The 17,151-nt window shown below is 38.8% G+C and overlaps 1 long non-coding RNA gene across 1 annotated transcript in view; it reads left to right on the plus strand.

Annotated features, from left to right (window-relative positions):
• The first annotated feature begins 10,749 nt into the window (after positions 1-10,749).
• The window catches only part of LOC309860867, a 46,121-nt gene continuing 39,719 nt past the window's right edge, over positions 10,750-17,151 (plus strand). The window contains exon 1 of the long non-coding RNA XR_014309678.1: positions 10,750-10,842. This is a non-coding gene — a long non-coding RNA (uncharacterized lncRNA). The remainder of the gene's footprint in view (positions 10,843-17,151) is intronic.

Below are 17,151 nucleotides of genomic sequence, written 5' to 3' on the forward strand. Positions count from 1 at the left end.
GGTCCTAAATTATGGAGTCTATCCTCCTATAATTAGAATAGTAGAATCATCTTAAACTCTGTGTTCACTTATAAATCTATTCTACTGAGGTTCTACTAGTGAAAAGACATAAATACAATAAATCAGGTCATGATCCTGGGGTCCTGGGGTAGAGTCCTGCACTGGGCTTCTTGCTCAGTGGGGAGTCTGCTGCTCCCTCTGCCTGCTGCTCCCCCTGCTTATGTGCTCTCTCTCTCTGACAAACAAATAAACAGACCAATAAATAAAATCCTTAAAAAATATTTATAAAAAACAATAAAAATTAAAATAAGTCCCCTATGGCACTAGGAAGGGCATACATAATGCTCCTCTCCCAGCTTGAAAGGAAAACAAAATCTGTTTGGAGTGGAGGAATAGGAAGGGCCAGGAAAGAAAACTACTCTTTTAAAGAAAAACAAACTAACAAACAAAAGCAAACAAAACTAATTGGATATTAGTTACTTCAGTTTAAGCAATTCCAGAAATAAGTCATTTACTCTTTGTTGCAGAACGAATATCCTTTTGCTTCTCAGTACTTTTTACATCATTATTCCATTTTCTCTTTCTTTTGTAAAGATCTGCTAGGTTCTATACAAACAGAACTAAGTTTGTATTATGTCCTAGTCTAGGTGAGCAGAACATTTGGGGAAAGAGAAAATATTGCCTTATCCATTCTACTCATATCACAATATGCCCACTCCTTCATAATAGCAGAGCAAACATTACATGATGAAAGGACAGAACACAGAGCATGGGAAATAAGGAAAGGAACTTTTGGAAGGAAGCTGTTGGAATAACACAAAATTGGAGGACATAATCAGCTATATAAGTTGTGAAACAGCTCATGGCCCTATTTCTTCTAGGAAGATGTAAAAATTAGATTTTTAAAAACTGGGCAAAAACTAAGGTCAAAGAAAAAGTATGAGCACAATCTTGCAGAGAAACATGGATTAGCTCTGAGGTTAAATTGATCCAAGACCAGTGTCAATATGTAACTTCTTAGGGATGTTACAGAATAAAGGACTAATATAAGACCAAAAAATTAGGAACTTCTAGCAGTGGAGAGAACCATGGCATCAGGAACTTCATTTGAAGGGATCTTTAAGGTTCCCTAGTAAACTTTAACCATCAAGTGCTATTGGAGTCAGAAAGAGAGCTAGGCTTAAAGACAGAGCCAATGGTGCCTTCCTTTCCTAAGGGACGTAAGGGATCTTTAAGGCCTCAGCTGCTGAAGACAGCTGCAGGTTCAAACTGAGATAAACCACAACTCATTTCTGTAAGGGCCTATTTAGCCAGAGCGATTCCATCTTGGATTAATTAGTCATTTTGTGGGTCCCGCCTTCTGACCAAGGTGATAGGCTTGTTCAAATATCTACTATAGGGTAAATTGCAATTCAGTTGATTCAATTGGCCACCCATGTGTGACCTAGCATGACTGTGCAGCTTTCTCTGTGTGTTACAATCTCATTGGCCACTTGTGTATGGCCAGGCCCAACCACATGGCCTTTGCTCTATAAAAGTTAGTCTGAAAAAAAAAAAAAAAAGTTAGTCTATAAAGCAGGGAGAGGTTGCCTCTTTGTAAGCAACGGCCCTGACTGGTCAGTTCAATTCTCAATGCTTGGTGCGAAATAAAGCTTTGCTTGGTCTTCGCTTTGTATCAGTCTCGCTCCTTTAATCACGGACCCATTAGTGGGGGACCTTTCAATTTCTTCAGGAGGCTGCTAGAATATAGCTCGATTTTCTAGAGGCACTGAGCCTCATTTGGAAGATTGTTGACCTAATGATCCTTCAGGAAACTAGCATTCCTATCTTAGTTCCTGTGATTATGGAATGAATCTACCTACAAAAACTGTCAAATGACCTAAATCCTACCTACATTTTGAAGAAAGCATCTGTTGAAAGAAATGGATTCTGTTCTCCCTCGTAGACTCTTCCTCTTACCCCCATTTTCATATTCTTCACCTCTAGATCAGCCAAATGTACTCTGGTAATAATTATTTCCATTTAGTGAGTATCTATTATGCATCAGATCCTGGTGGAAGGTGTCTTACCTGTCTTATTTCATATTTTTTTCATCAACCCTACGAAGTGGAAACAGAGGCTCAGAAAAGTTAATGGAATCGCTCAAGGCTGGTTAGTAAATGACAAAGGTAGAATTTGACCCTAGACGTATTCACTTCCAAAGTCTGCCATACATAAGCTTGGGAAAAGAGTAGGAGTTAATACACCTTAAATAATTAAAGATATCACTTTAGTCGGCTAATCCTCAGCTGCACCAACAAAATATCACAAATAGTGGTCAGGCAGCCGCTTTTTAACCACTGCACGGAAGTTTCAAATGAAATACTGTTGTTATGCAGATTGCCTGGTTTAGGAACAAAAAGCAAACAAAATCCAAAGCTTTAGCAAGGACTTTGAAGATAAGAAGCCTTTAAAAAGGAAAGAATGATTGCTTAAAAATGCTATTGAATGAGTTTCCAGGAGTGGCTATTGTTATGTTTAAAATCAAAACAAAACAACATTTTGTTCTTTTAAGAAGCCTAGGACTGTTTTTTTGCCAGTACCATGCTGTCTTGATGATCACAGCTTTGTAATAAAGCTTGAAATCAGATAACGTGATGCCCCCAGCTTTATTTTTGTTTTTCAACATTTCCTTAGCGATTTGGGGTCTCTTCTGATTCCATACAAATTTTTGGATTATTTGCTCCAGCTCTTTGAAGAATACTGGTGGAATTTTGATCGGAATGGCATTAAAAGTATATATTGCTCTAGGCAGTATAGACATTTTAACAATGTTTATTCTTCCAATCCAAGAGCATGGAATGGTCTTCCATCTTTTTGTGTCCTCTTCAATTTCTTTCATGAGTGTTCTGTAGTTCCTCAAGTACAGATCCTTTACCACTTTTGTTAGGTTTATTCCCAGGTATCTTATGGTTCTTGGGGCTATAGTAAATGGAATCAATTCTCTAATTTCCCTTTCTGTATTTTCATTGTTAGTGTATAAGAAAGCCACTGATTTCTGCTCATTGACTGTATTCTGTCACGTTGCTGAATTGCTGTATGAGTTCTAGTAGTTTTGGGGTGGAGTCTTTTGGGTTTTCCATATAAAGAATCATGTCATCTGTGAAGAGAGAGAGTTTGACTTCTTCATTGCCAATTTGGATACCTTTTATTTCTCTTTGTTGTCTGATTGCTGTTGCTAGGACTTCTAATACTATGTTGAACAAGAGTGGTGAAAGTGGGCAGCCTTACACCAGTTAGAGTGGCCAAAATTAGCAAAACAGGAAACAACATGTGTTGGAGAGGATGTGGAGAAAGGGGAACCCTCTTACACTGTTGGTGGGAATGCAAGTTGGTGCAGCCACTTTGGAGAACAGTGTGGAGATTCCTCAAGAAATTAAAAATAGAACTTCCCTATGACCCTGCAATTGCACTCCTGGGTATTTACCTCAAAGATACAGATGTTGTGAAAAGAAGGGCCATCTGTACCCCAATGTTTATAGAAGCAATGGTCACGGTCGCCAAACTATGGAAAGAACCAAGATGCCCTTCAACAGACGAATGGATAAGGAAGATGTGGTCCATATACACTATGGAGTATTATGCCTCCATCAGAAAGGACGAATACCCAACTTTTGTAGCAACATGGATGGGACTGGAAGAGATTATGCTGAGTGAAATAAGTCAAGCAGAGAGAGTCAATTATCATATGGTCTTGAAAGACCCTTCCCACCACTTGTTAACTAATTAACTGCTCTTTTGCCTTTCTGTAACCGCTTGGCTTTTAGGGCATGACACTTGACTCCTGTTTGAACAAGATACCCTCTCCTAATAGCCGGGGCATGGTCCCGTAGGTCACGTAGGCAAGGGGGCTGCATGGTCATGTAGGTCACGTAGACAGGATGCCTTTCTGCTGAGTAATAAGGTCAAACTTCCCCTCTTTGTTTCCCCTTCCCGCCTTTCTCTTCGCGCGAGGGGGGTCTTCCATGGCCAATCCACTAACACCAAGTATGCCTTTTTCAAAAGTTCAAACTGTCCACCAATCAGTTGCGCCCCACCCAAAACTTGTTTGTACCTTCCTATAAAAGACCCCGCTTCACTCCGGTCGGGGTGCTCGGTTAGCTGGAGCTGCCGACCACCCGCCGGTACCTGCGTGACAATAAACCTCTTGCTGTTTGCATCCAGTGGCAGTGTTGGATTCTTGGGTAAGGTGATCCGCGGGTCTTTCAGTCTCACTTATTTGTGGAGCATAACAAATAGCATGGAGGACAAGGGGTGTTAGAGAGGAGAAAGGAGTTGGGAGAAATTGGAAGGGGAGGTGAACCATGAGAGACTATGGACTCTGAAAAACAATAGGAGGGGTTGGAAGTGGCGGGGGGTAGGTGAGAGGTTGGGGTACCGGGTGGTGGGTATTATGGAGGGCACAGATTGCATGGCGCACAGGGTGTGGTGAAAAAATAATGAATACTGTTTTTCTGAAAATAAATAAATTAATTCATAAAAAAAAAAAAGAAAGAAAAAGAAGCCTAGGACTGCTAGCAATTTCAAGAAGGAGGGTAGGAGTCCGGTTCAACGAACTTTCCCAAAATGTGAGCGGCAATGTCATAGCAAGCCCAGGTCAAGAGTTCTCTTGGAAAAGGCAATTTCCAATCAAATGCTATTGTTCATTGGTTCTTTCATTTACTCATTCAGTGTTCTTTTTCATTTTGAAAGTGTTGAAATACACAAAGGAGCATATTAACCACAATCTTCAATGAATTATTTTAAGTCAAACACCCAAATGATAGAAAGAATATACTCTTAGCAGTTCATGCCCTCTGAGTGCCTTCTCCAATCACGTCTCATTGAGAAGGTCACTTGAGTAATGGAGAGAGTTGTGTATTTCTAAGGGAAGAGCATTGTGGCCAGAGGGAGCAGAACTTCTAAAGGCCCTGAGGCAGTAGCAACTCTGGCGTGTTCAAGGACAGTGGAAGTCCAGATCAACTGGAATAAAGATAATGAGGAAGAGCATTGTGAAATAAAGCCAGAGACAAAATGGGGGGCTCAGTTATGTGGGTCCTGAATATATGGGCCTTGTAGATCTGTAAGGACTTTATGTTTTATTCTAACTGATTTGGGAGCTATTGGAGACTTGAGCAGAGGAGTGTCATGAACTGATTTACATTTTAAACAGATCAGTGTGGCTGAGGGCAGAACCAAAAAGACACTTTAGAAGGATCATTGCAACAATCCAAGTAAAGATGATGTTGGTTTGACTTCGGGTAGCAGTAATGGAAGTAGCGAGAAGAGGCCAAAATATCTATGTGGTCTGGGCCATATGTGCTTGCATTTCTATTACTACTTACCTATACTTAAATATGGTCACTTATGTGTGCTCATACTTACGAGTTTCTATGCTTTTTATTCCTTCTTGCATCAAAGATACGTGCTCACTTTACTTCTTCCTTTTAGAATCTTCTTTTGTGGGATGCCTGGGTGGCTCAGTGGGTTAAGCTGCTGCCTTTGGCCCAGGTCATAATCCCAGGGTACGGGGATTGAGTCCCACATTGTTTCCTTGCTTGGTGGGGAGCCTGCTTCTCTCTATCCCTCTGCCTGCCATTCTGCCTGCTTGTGCTTTCTCTCTGTCAAATAAATAAATAAAATGTTTCTTTAAAAAGTGCCTTTTGTGAGAGTCTGCTTTTCTCCTTTTTTCTGAAAATGAATTTATTTCTCCCTTAACCTTTTTGCCCTCTCTTATCTTGGTTGGCAAGTATTTTCTCTGAAAATTGAAGATTTGCATTCTATTCTCCTATAGCTTCTATGGTCTCTGTCAGTTGAAATCATGCTTCTTTGTGGTGATCATCTTTTTCTCTCTGACTGCCTTGAGTCTCTCAGTGGTCTTTGTTGTTGGGCAGTGTCTCTATATTATGACTAGATATGCATTTTATTTTTTTTTTTTTATCTATCCTGCTTGGGATTCCTTAAGATTCCTATGTCTATGAATCAATGTCATTTTTCAGGTATGGAAATGTCAGCCATTATATCTTCAAATATTGTCCATGTCTCTTTCTTCTTCTCCTCTTTCTGGAACTCCAGTTATACGTATGTTACAACGTCTTACTTCATCTTCTCTGTCTCATAGCTATACATTAAGACTCTGCATCTCTTTTGTCTGTGCCGCGTGTTGAAGTGTTTTGTTTGGCTTATTTTTCAATTTACAGTGACTTTGTTCAGAGGTATCTGATCTGCTGGTAAATCCATTTAATGTGTTTTCTATTGCAATTATTATATTTAACATTTCTGAAAGTCCTATCTCATTGTCATTCAAATCTCTTCATATTTTATATTTCATATTTCCTGAAAATATTTTTAATCATGTATTTGATTTATTTTAAATCATGAGTTTTTTTATTTCAACATTTGGAAATTTTAAGAGCTTCATTTCTGTTGGATTTTACTATGAAGACTCATTTCCTTGGACATTTTTGGGTTTTGACTGTGTGAATGCCCTGACAAAAATATTTGTGGGAATTCTCAAGGCCTAGAGTGTTGATACATTCTTTCTGAGGGGACTTGAAGAGAGGAACATGAAGCACTTAGAGTCTGGAACCTTTTCAAAGATTGCATTCAGTTATTTGAATGATTGAGAGAGAAAGAGAGCAGGGGGAGGGAAAAGGAAGGGGAAAGAATCCCAAGTAGACTCACACTGAGTACAGAGCCCACCTTGGGACTCACTCTCACACCCTTGAGATCATGACTTGAGCTGAAACCAGGAGGTGAACACTTAACCAGTTGAGCCACCCACGCACCCCTGGAGAATTTTTAAGGTAAAAACTCAGTTTGGGATTTTCAAGAACTCTTATAGTTAACTTTTTTTTTAATTAACATATCCCCTCTCCTACCATACACAGCCTCCCTTACCATCTGTATCCTATACATGTGTGGATTTTTATATTTTCTTAGTGAATTTAAATTTAGCTTGCAAACTATCATAATAGCCAACTTTTTTTTTTTTTTTTAAGATTTTTTTGAGGGAGGGGTTGAGGGACTCCATGCTGACTGTAGAGCCTGGCAGGGGACTTGATCTTATGACTCTGAGATCATGATGTAAACTGAAACCAAGTGTCAGACATTCAGTCAGCTGCACCACACAGGTCCCCCAGGCCAACTTGTCTTAAACAACTTTTTAGGGACATTTTCCCTGTCTTTTTTCAGCACCCAAACAACTTTTCTTGAAGTATCCTCATGTTGGGAGAAGGGGTAGTTTGCATCTGGTTCAGATTTAAACTACAAATGGAACTTTATGAAGAGAAGGTCTCCTATTAAAGTCCTCAGCTGGCAGGTTCTGAGTTTGGCTTCTGTTCCTGTAACAGTGAGGCCGTGAGAACTGACGTTCAAGTTTGCCAGGTTCAGCAAATGCTCCCAGAGTAAAAGTGATTTCCTCTCATGAGGGAAAAACTGAGTTTTCTCCTACAGATAGAACCTGGCTTGAAGAATCCCCACAGTCTTACAAGGTCTTCAGTGCAATTAATAAGGCTTAACAAGTATTTTCCTCAGTCTTTGTAGTTATTTTCAGTTGGATACCTGACCAAACGTTTGCTCAGAAACACGAGTCCATTCATTTTTTTCTTTCAGTCAACAAACATCTACTAACATGCTGGATATTTGAGGAGGCAGTCATGTGCTGTATATTGTTCCTGTCCTTAAGGAGGTTTCAGTCAAGTGCAGGAAGAAGTTCATAAAAACTATTTAATGTAAAATTTTGCTGAATTGTTGAAAAGTTCAATATTATAATGCAGTGTCCCTGTGCTTTCTCCAAATGCATTTGGAGTAATTAAGAACTCAGCTCTGTGGCAAGAGACCTGTGAATCATTACTCTCTGTACCAGCACCTCATTTTTTTCTGGAGATAACCAAGCTCTAACAGAAGAAAACCCAGGAACAGAAAGGGGTGGAAATGGGTTTCTTAAGGATATTGTTACTGCCTAAAACTCTATTTTGTTGGGGCTGTTAAAATGCTGATGTATTTTGCTCTTTCTGTCATCTGCACCTGCTTCTCTTATGTGAAACAGGAGTATAACCTTCCTGGGGAGCCTACTATCATCACCAAAATTGTCAAGGAGATCTTATAGATGTCACTTCCACTGCTAATCATAACAATGGGACCCTTACTTTATGCTTTCATGTGATCAGAAGGTAGTTCTATGGACACTGAAAAAACCTGTATCAGACCTGCACCTGCCATAAGATTTGAGTTTACTTGACACTTCCAAGTGTACTTTTTTAATCCCAGGAAAGATACTCAATGCATTTTTCATGATTAGGACACTAGATTTTATTTATATAGCATAGAAGAAATCCAACAAATCAACTTTAAACAGTGACATATTTGATACCACGTCTTTATTTACACAGCATTCTGAGAACAGCAGATCTGAAAGGCAAACCAAGGTTAATGTTCTGGCAATCAGCTAAAGTTAATTGATGGAGACATTTCAGGGTAAAATAAAATTATCTTGACAGCTTTTCATTAAGATAACAACCTGACAGTCAAGGACTACCTAATTTTTTCCCTAATCACGGCAAATTATTATTAATAGCAGCTTACGCGTGTATTACATCTTGAGAGACAGATTCATGCAGACCTTAGAGCATAAACTGAGGAAGTATCCCCCTCCCAATTAGCTAGATCCCGGGCATTCTTTAAATAATGATATAAGACTAGTTTATTCCAAATAAAGTTCAAATGGTGTTTAGCTTCTTAAATTTAGACCATAAGACAAAGATCTAAAAATATGAGGAGTGTTAAGAAGTAATGTTCCAGAAATTTTCACCAAATAATTGTAGCCCACATGAGTAATTTGTCTTTTCTGTTTTGGAGAGAATGACTCACTGATCAGAAAACTTTGCTTTACTCACAGAATATACATTATATACCTGATCTGAATAAATGTTTTATGACTTTGGAATGGGTCATAACGTCCTAAGATGAAGGGGAAGAAAGAAACTCTTTATTTGGACACATTTTCTGAGATAGACTTGGAAATATTTCCCCAAATTTTTGGTGAGAATTTGATGGCTTTCATTCCACTAAGCCTTGAGATCATGCCTTTATATATTGGTGAGTGCTGGGAGAAAGCAGAACATGAAAGATAAAATCCTGGGTGGAAGCTGGAGAAGCTTCATCAGCACTTTGGTCTATCTTTATGTCCGTTGGAGAATCCAAGAAAACTCCATAAGAGTAGTACGTGGAGAGGAGCCTGACAAGAGACCATCCAGGTAAAGTGAAACTGAACACAAATTGGGAATTCCTGACTAAAGGTGAACAGGCCTGCCCCTGGCATTTATGTGGCCTAGGAATTTGTCAGTTAAAAATCAGTTGACAAACTGTTAAATAAAACATGTTTTATCTTCCTATCTTGAAATTATACCATGACAAGTTTCAGAGCAGGGCACCCCAAAATAAGCCACTTTGGAATTCTGATGACTTTGAATTAAAGTTACTTAAGAAAGAGCCAGTAAAATAAGAACACTCTGACTGTTCTCTGTCCCCCTGAAAGCAGGAAATAAATTTCCCTTGTCAAGTGTACTCTACCTGTACCCAGACAGCAACAGAAATACTCCTCACCAAGAGAGGGAATTCAGGGCCAAGAAAGCTGGATAAACAAACTTTCTTTGTCTTGCCAAATCTTCACAAATTGTTTCTTTGTTTAAAAGTTATAAAAGCTGCCTGCTTTGGTTCCTTCCTTGAGTCTCATACTTTTATGAGCTCCCAAATGTATGAAATTAAATTTCTTTTTCTCCTGTTAATCCGTCTTATGTCAATTTAATTATTAGATCAGTCGAAGAGCCTGGAAGGGAAGAAAGGACAGCTTGTATAATGACAAATAGAACATTCGTGTAAAGCTTTTGTTTTTATACAGCTTCATAAAACTCAATATTCATAGTTATCAATTAAATTTAAAGGAGAAAATATGTACTGTAATAAATATCACATTTTAAATAAAAATAAATGAAGCTGAAATTTTAAAATATCTCAATATTCAATTTTACTAAATATTCTCCTAAAAGTATTTGCAATTATATTATTCATCTTCCAGCTAGTTGCCAGTGTAAAGAAATGGTATCCTGCTTCTAGATGTACAGATCTAAGGGAAAAACGAATTATTTAATATTGCAAAGTATTCCTCGGCCAAGTACAACCGTTGTGAATATTGCACCAATCCATGAATATTTTCCAATCGTGAATTGGAACACAAAGAAGAGCAAGAAAGAAGATGTTTAGCATTACTGGGAAATGATGCTTTATTCTGTAGGAATCTATTGCTATCTGAATCTCATCATGCCTGAGTGGAAAGATTTGACAAATTAATTAAATCATCTTTAAAAATTTTTGACAAAAGCGGTTTAAGAATTCCAGAATCATTGGATCTTTTTAGAAGCCTCTGGGAAGCACACCCATGTTACATAAGGAGCTTTCACGGATGACCCGTGGAGGCAAGCACAAGTGTAGCCCCAGGGCACCCTGGAAGAGAGGTTCAGGAGGGCTCCTTGGCTGATGGTTTGGGTGGGGAAGGGGCTGTAGATGGGATCAGGGATGGGAGCCAGGAGTTATTCAGAGGCGCAACTCTTTTGTGAGGTTTCCACATCAACAAACTTTGAAATAGAATTGTAATTGCTCACGTGACCCTCTCTAGATTTGAAGTGTATGGTATGTTTCATGGAGTGTTTTTCCTTCATCAGAGTCTGTCAAGGATTCTTCAAATAACCCAAGACTCTCCTAGAATCTATTAAGAAGCAGTTTCAGGAAAGCTCTCCAGAGCCCCATTTCAGCTGCCACAATAAGGTAAGATCGAAGGAGTGGATGCTAACTACCTCGATCATAGGCTCAGTTTTTAAAGTAAGTGTTACATCTGGCCATCTGGCTCCTGTGTTTTTGTGTTTTTTTTTGTGTTTTTTGTTTTGTGGTTTTATTTTTTGATTTGTGGTTTTTTTGTTTTGTTTTGTTTTTGTTTTCTTTGTTTGTTTGTTTTTGGTAAGAGGACAGAAAAAGAATAGCTAAAGATACATGATAATGAAAAACTTTTTTTAAAATATATTCTTTTACTTCCAAAGACATCAGAACTCAGAATGAATTCAATTTTTGCGGGGGTGGGGGGGTGTCTGTGATTTTTGCAACCAAACAACCAAATAATTAGTACTTAAAAATGATAATACTAAAAATTTAAAGAGAAAGAGTGTTGCTATGGAAATTATTCTATGTGCATGTGATAGGTGAGTGTCTTAATTTGAAATGTGAGGGAGTCTTGTTATATCTAGAGCAGCAAGTTATACAGAAGGACACCACATTCAGTAGGCCAAACTGAGGAGTCTTCATTAAAGAGTGGGCAACTGCAAGGGGCTCATGCACTACAAAATCTTGCAGCCCTGAATGAGCTTAGGGGTAGACTTATAAAGGCATAAACTACATCTTGTTGCCAGTTTCTAAAAATTGCCAAGCATAGTATGGAAGCAAAAATGCTGGGTTAAGCAGATATTCAGGGTAGGGGTACATTTCCTGAAATTGTTGTCTGGAGTATTTTGCAATTTTTTTTCATTAAGATTGTAATAACACGTGTATAGATTTATGACTGTGTTACAAAAAGCCAACTCTTTACAAAAATGGCAAGACTTATGCCAAGTCCATCTCTTAGGTGTCTCAGTCTCAGAAGAAATACAAGTTTAAACTGCATTAATAATACTTTAAAAATTCACTAACCTACATGAGAAGGACACTATTTGTGTTGAAGAAACTCTCACATTATATTTATTCAACAACGAGTATATAATCCTTTATGATAAAAGAACAAAATCCTTTATGTTAAAAAATCCTTTATGTTAAACTAAAATTGTGAAAATTCCCCTTCTGTTATTTGTGTTTTATTAGTTAGTACATAAACATCAAGTGTGGAAGAAAATGAGCACATGCCCCCTTTTAGGACAGGAGTGGGAATGGTTCACTGATAAAATACTCAGTGTAGGGGTGGTATATGTGCCAAAATATCAGGGTCTAAATCAAAATCACTTTACTGAGCAGATACATAGTCTCTAAGGGGGTCTTTCTAGACAAATTAGAATGCCCTCTGCTATGTTGAAAGGATTGGGCATGATGAAATATGCTCTAAGTACAAATACTCCATGATACAAGTGGGCTTATGTAGACATTGGAATTCTCACAACACTGAGAAAGAAGTCAGACAGGTTAGAAAAGGCAGGGATCCTGTTGGAAGGGTGTTGCTTTGACTATTTGTTTAATAACTTTTCACTGAGAAGCTGGTTTCTAGACCCATAATATAACACCCTTCTATAGTCTCTAATAATCTGTAAATTCTAGAGAATTGACTTCTCCTGGTTGGCTTCTTGAGGGCTTTGGAGTTCTTAGAATGTGTTTGCTGGAGTTATCAGATTCAAGAGACTCTGACTCACAAGGCCTGTGCCTTTATTATTTAGCAAGAGTCATGGAATTAAGTACAAAAGAACCAGAGTTCCAGCTTGACTATGACTGTGCTGCCAAAACTCTTCCGAAAAAATTAAAATCTTAGCTGCACCCAAGGAGAGGCCCACAGATGGCAAGACTTTTTGTTTTTATTTTTTTAAGTAATCTCTACACTCAGTGAGGGGCTTGAACCCACAACCCAAAGATCAAGAGTTGCACTCTCTACCAACTGAGCCAGCCAGGCACCCCAAGGACTATTTTTCGTTGTAGCTCAATGCACAGATTAGGATCACTATTCATATCACTATTTTATATTGTCACCTGCACTGAGCTCATGGTTTTCTGCTCAACACTGAAAGAGGTAGATTAATTTTTTCTGGACAGCAGGTGTCATTCAGCCTGCTGTTGTTGCTATGCCTTTAATGACACCCTAAAGACTTGAAAGAGTTAACGTTCCTTCCTTTGTAGCAGAAAGTAACTTAAGGCTCCACAAAAATTTAGATTCTCATTATTATAATTAGAGATAATGAGGATAAATGTGCAGAGATAATTGGTGCATAGCGACGGCAAAAGGACAACAAGCATGGACAACACTATTTGGCAGGAACACACGTTAATACATGGGGAGCAGCTGACCAGCTCTGAATGCTTTAATTCCTAAATCTACTCTGTTTCAGGTTTATACAGTGCCCATCACCTGGGCCTTATTCTTTATAACTATGTGTTGAACATTGACTGAGTCAAAATTGTTTTGTTATGAGATATTCATATCACCTTAGGGAGGTTGGCTTATATTATGACCCTCAATTTTCCTATAAGCTGTTGAACATGAAAACATATCTTAGAGTAAATGAGTTCCTAAGAGGAGAGTATGACACCATGAAACTGTTAGTGCTTATTCTCCCCCAAGCACTGAACTAGGAAGCAATTTTTAATATTTTAATCCCCTGTCAGTACGATTCCAAGGTAAGAGCACCACCATAGATTCAGTGGTTGGAGGGAGGCTAGGGTGATGTGAGGGGGCTGGCCCGGACTTAAGAGTTAAAAGGACCATGATCTGAATTATTGTATGGTTTCACTCATGTGTGAAATTTAAGGAAGAATGCAGAGGACCACAGGGTAAGGGAGAGAAACCTGAATGGGAGGAAATCAGAGAGGGAGACAAACCATGAGAGACTCTGGACTCAGAGAAACAAACTGAGGGTTACAGAAGGGAGGGGAATGGGAGGCTGGGCTAACCAGGTGCTGGGTATTAAAGAGGGCACGTGTTGTGATGAGCCCTGGGTGTTATAAGCAACTAATGAATTGTTGAACACTACATCAAAAACTAATGATGTTCTGTATGTTGGCTAACTGAACATAATTAAAAAAAAGAAAAGAAAAGAAAAGAAACCTCCCCCCCAATCCTAAAAAAGACCACCACCAGAGAAGGCAGTTGGCTTGAGAGAAAAGGGATGGTAGCACTGTGAGTTAGCACTACAAAAAGACCTCGAGTTGATGGCTCTCAATTACCTGTACACCCTCTTATCATCTCCAAGATACAATAATGGAGACTGCTTCCTTCTCTAGTCACATAACATATCTTCTCTTGTCTATGATTTTCCTTTAACTGTAGGGCGACCCTTGGTGTTCATGTTACTGTGATTTAACTTGAGTAAATTCATGGAGGAAGGAGTAAGGGGAACACATGTGTGTGATATACCTAGAGTCTATATCCCCTTACAATTATACTTGCCCACTAATACTGCTATACTTAAAGACTATGATCCAACAAGTGTTTTGCCTTCTCAAAGAGCCAGTCTAGAATGTCATATTTTTCAAATTTGTTACCATTTCTTCTTTAAACATTTTATCATCCATCATTCAGATGCAAACATCTGAGTTTATAGTATTTTAGCAGCTAGTGTGTCTCTTTTGTATCACAACAAATCCAAGTACTTTAAGAGAAACCAGAGGAGCAAGAGTTTAATCTTCCATGCTTTTTCCCCTCCCCAGATGATCTTGAAGAAAACTTCAGTTTCGGTTTTCCCAGTTGTCAAATGAGGATGGTTGTGTTTGTAATGATTACTTGAGATATGTGGGAAAATGCTAAGTGCCATATGAACACTGTTACAAAAATGTAGCTCCAACAGACGTATAAGAAGGGAATCCTCTACACTGGAGAGCTATGTCTTGAATTTCATAAAGAGTGAAATTTAGAAAAGGTTTTATATATGTTTGCATGTATGTATGTCTCTTAGTCTTTAAAGTGCTTTTAATCAATTTTATGAAAATAGTAAAAGGATAACTTCTACGTAATGAACACTAGTGATTTAAGGCCAGGGACATATTCTTTATTGAATAAAATAGAATCCAAACCTTAAGTTAAAATATGCCATGAGCAACTCTGTGTGTGTGTGTGTGTGTGTGTGTGTGTGTGTGTATGAGAGAGATTGTCAAAAATCAATGTCAGTTTCTTTAACATTTATTTCTTGATTTAAAGCATAAAGCATTTTTCACATGTCAGTCTACAATATAATTTGGCAATTATCATTTGGCCATGTGAATTTCTTCCTATCCCGAATGTCATAGTATTTACGGCCCACCTCCTTCATGGGTTTGTGGGAAGCCCATCTCGCTGCTTCCTGACACTCACACAGGAGACATAATTGAAGTATGAACTCTGATTGCTTCTTGTCTTGATGAATAGGGCTTTGTTTTGTTGTGGTTAACTAGACAATGAGAAATGAAGGTTATGAGTTCTTGGTCTTTCCTGCCTTGATTTCCTTGGGAGACTCACAAGATAACTCATGGCCGTGGACAGTTTACTCCAGATCATGAAAATGGCATATTTAATTCTCTCGTGTCTGATAGGGAACAGGATTTTAATAGCATTATATCCACAAATCACTTATGTCCAAGAATTTGATCCCACTGGTAGTTCCACTACCAACATGAAGAAACAATGGATATTCCTTAGTCATTGAAACAGCTATCATCTTCTTGTGATCTGCAATTGGTTGAAAATTGTCATGTGACTTGCTGTGGGGAACTCTGGCATCTCTTCTCTCCACAACCATTAATGGAGTGGATCTTAATCAAGGGTGATTTATCTCTCCCACCCTAGGGGACACTTAGAAATGTCTAGACACAGGGGCACCTGGGTGGCTCGGTTGGTTAAGTGTCTGACTCTTGATTTCGGCTCAGGTCATGATCTCAAGAGTCCTAAGACGGAGCCTCGTGTGGGGCTCTGTGCTTAGTGCAGAGTCTGCTTGTTCCTGCCTCTGCTTCTGCCCCCGTGTGTTCTCAATCTCTCTCTCTCTTTTTCTCTCTCAAATAAATAAATAAATAAATAGATGAAATCTTAAAAAAAAAGAAATGTCTGGATATATTTTTGATTGTCGTGACTGGGGAGGTATTGAAGACATCTAGTAGATAGAGGTAAAAAAATGTGGCTAAACATTCTACAATACACAAGATACCTCCTCCTCTCACATATATACACACACCAAAGAATTACCAGGTCCGAGATATCAATAGTGCTGAGATTGAGAAATTCTCTGTTTAAAGGTTCAGGGTAAAGGGTTTCCATTAGCTGACTTAGGGCAGGGAGGAAGAACCACAAGTCTGGGTAGGATCTACTGCACATTGTCTATGCAAAAGAGTCAGGTTTGGTGATAAGTATGATACAGAGCATTCCTGTTAGGACAAATACATAAAGCTCCCATTTTCTTCTTGCAACCACATTACTACTGCTTACACTTCACTGCTGATTCTCTAAAATAAAGCATTCAGTGTTTACTTTCCCATTTCTTGATAATCTTTCAGGCAGGAAAGAGATCCAGAGCAATTAATGACATGGCACATTTTCATCATATTCCTCTCTACCCCCAGCCCAGATATACAGGGGATTGTAAATTGTGCATATGTGGTGACTTGAACGTCAGCCCGTATGAGGTGGTTTCTAGGAGCTGCCCATCATCCACACACAAAATATGCAGGTGGTGCGGCAGAGCAGCTGCAGAATAATGGATCGACCTCCTAGGATGATGCCGAGACTCATTCATATTAAGTCAACCTGGGATCCGCAATCTACTATAAACTGAGTGAATTTAATAAGGGCATCTGTTATGTTTCCTTCCACTTTGCCTTCAGCAGGCCTTGCATTTTTTCTGGGGAGTGAGGTTTTCGTTTCTGTGTCTCATGACAACACCTCTTCCCCTCCATGAAGCACTGAGCTTTTGCCAACTTTCCAGCGACCTTCTGAATAAATCAGCTGTGTTCCGTCAGGTGGCAGAGAGGGCATTTTGAATTTTCTGTGGCAGATGGTTTGACACACCTAATTGAAGTAATATATCTTCTAGATAGTCTTGATATGCTATAAGGAAATGTACAGCATGTCACATTGTGACAAATCTCTGCTGGCTGAAATAGGAAATTTGGAGTGAATGTGCAGCACTCTGCATAGACATTGCATTTTTCAAGGGAGAAAAAAACCCCACCTCTCGACATTCAGCTTTATTAAGGCAGACATTTATGCCAGTTACAGCTAAGAAGGGCATCAAGGGCTCTATTAGCCAATCTGGGAATAGTGTTATAATGAACTGAATAAAAAAGGCCACCTGTTCAAAATTAGGCATAATCCAGGAAAGGGATGGCTTTCAAAAAGCCTAAATAGAGGTATGTAATTTACAGAACTAA

The sequence above is a fragment of the Mustela nivalis genome (assembly GCF_964662115.1).
Source record: "Mustela nivalis genome assembly, chromosome: 3".
Classification (NCBI taxonomy): domain Eukaryota; kingdom Metazoa; phylum Chordata; class Mammalia; order Carnivora; family Mustelidae; genus Mustela; species Mustela nivalis.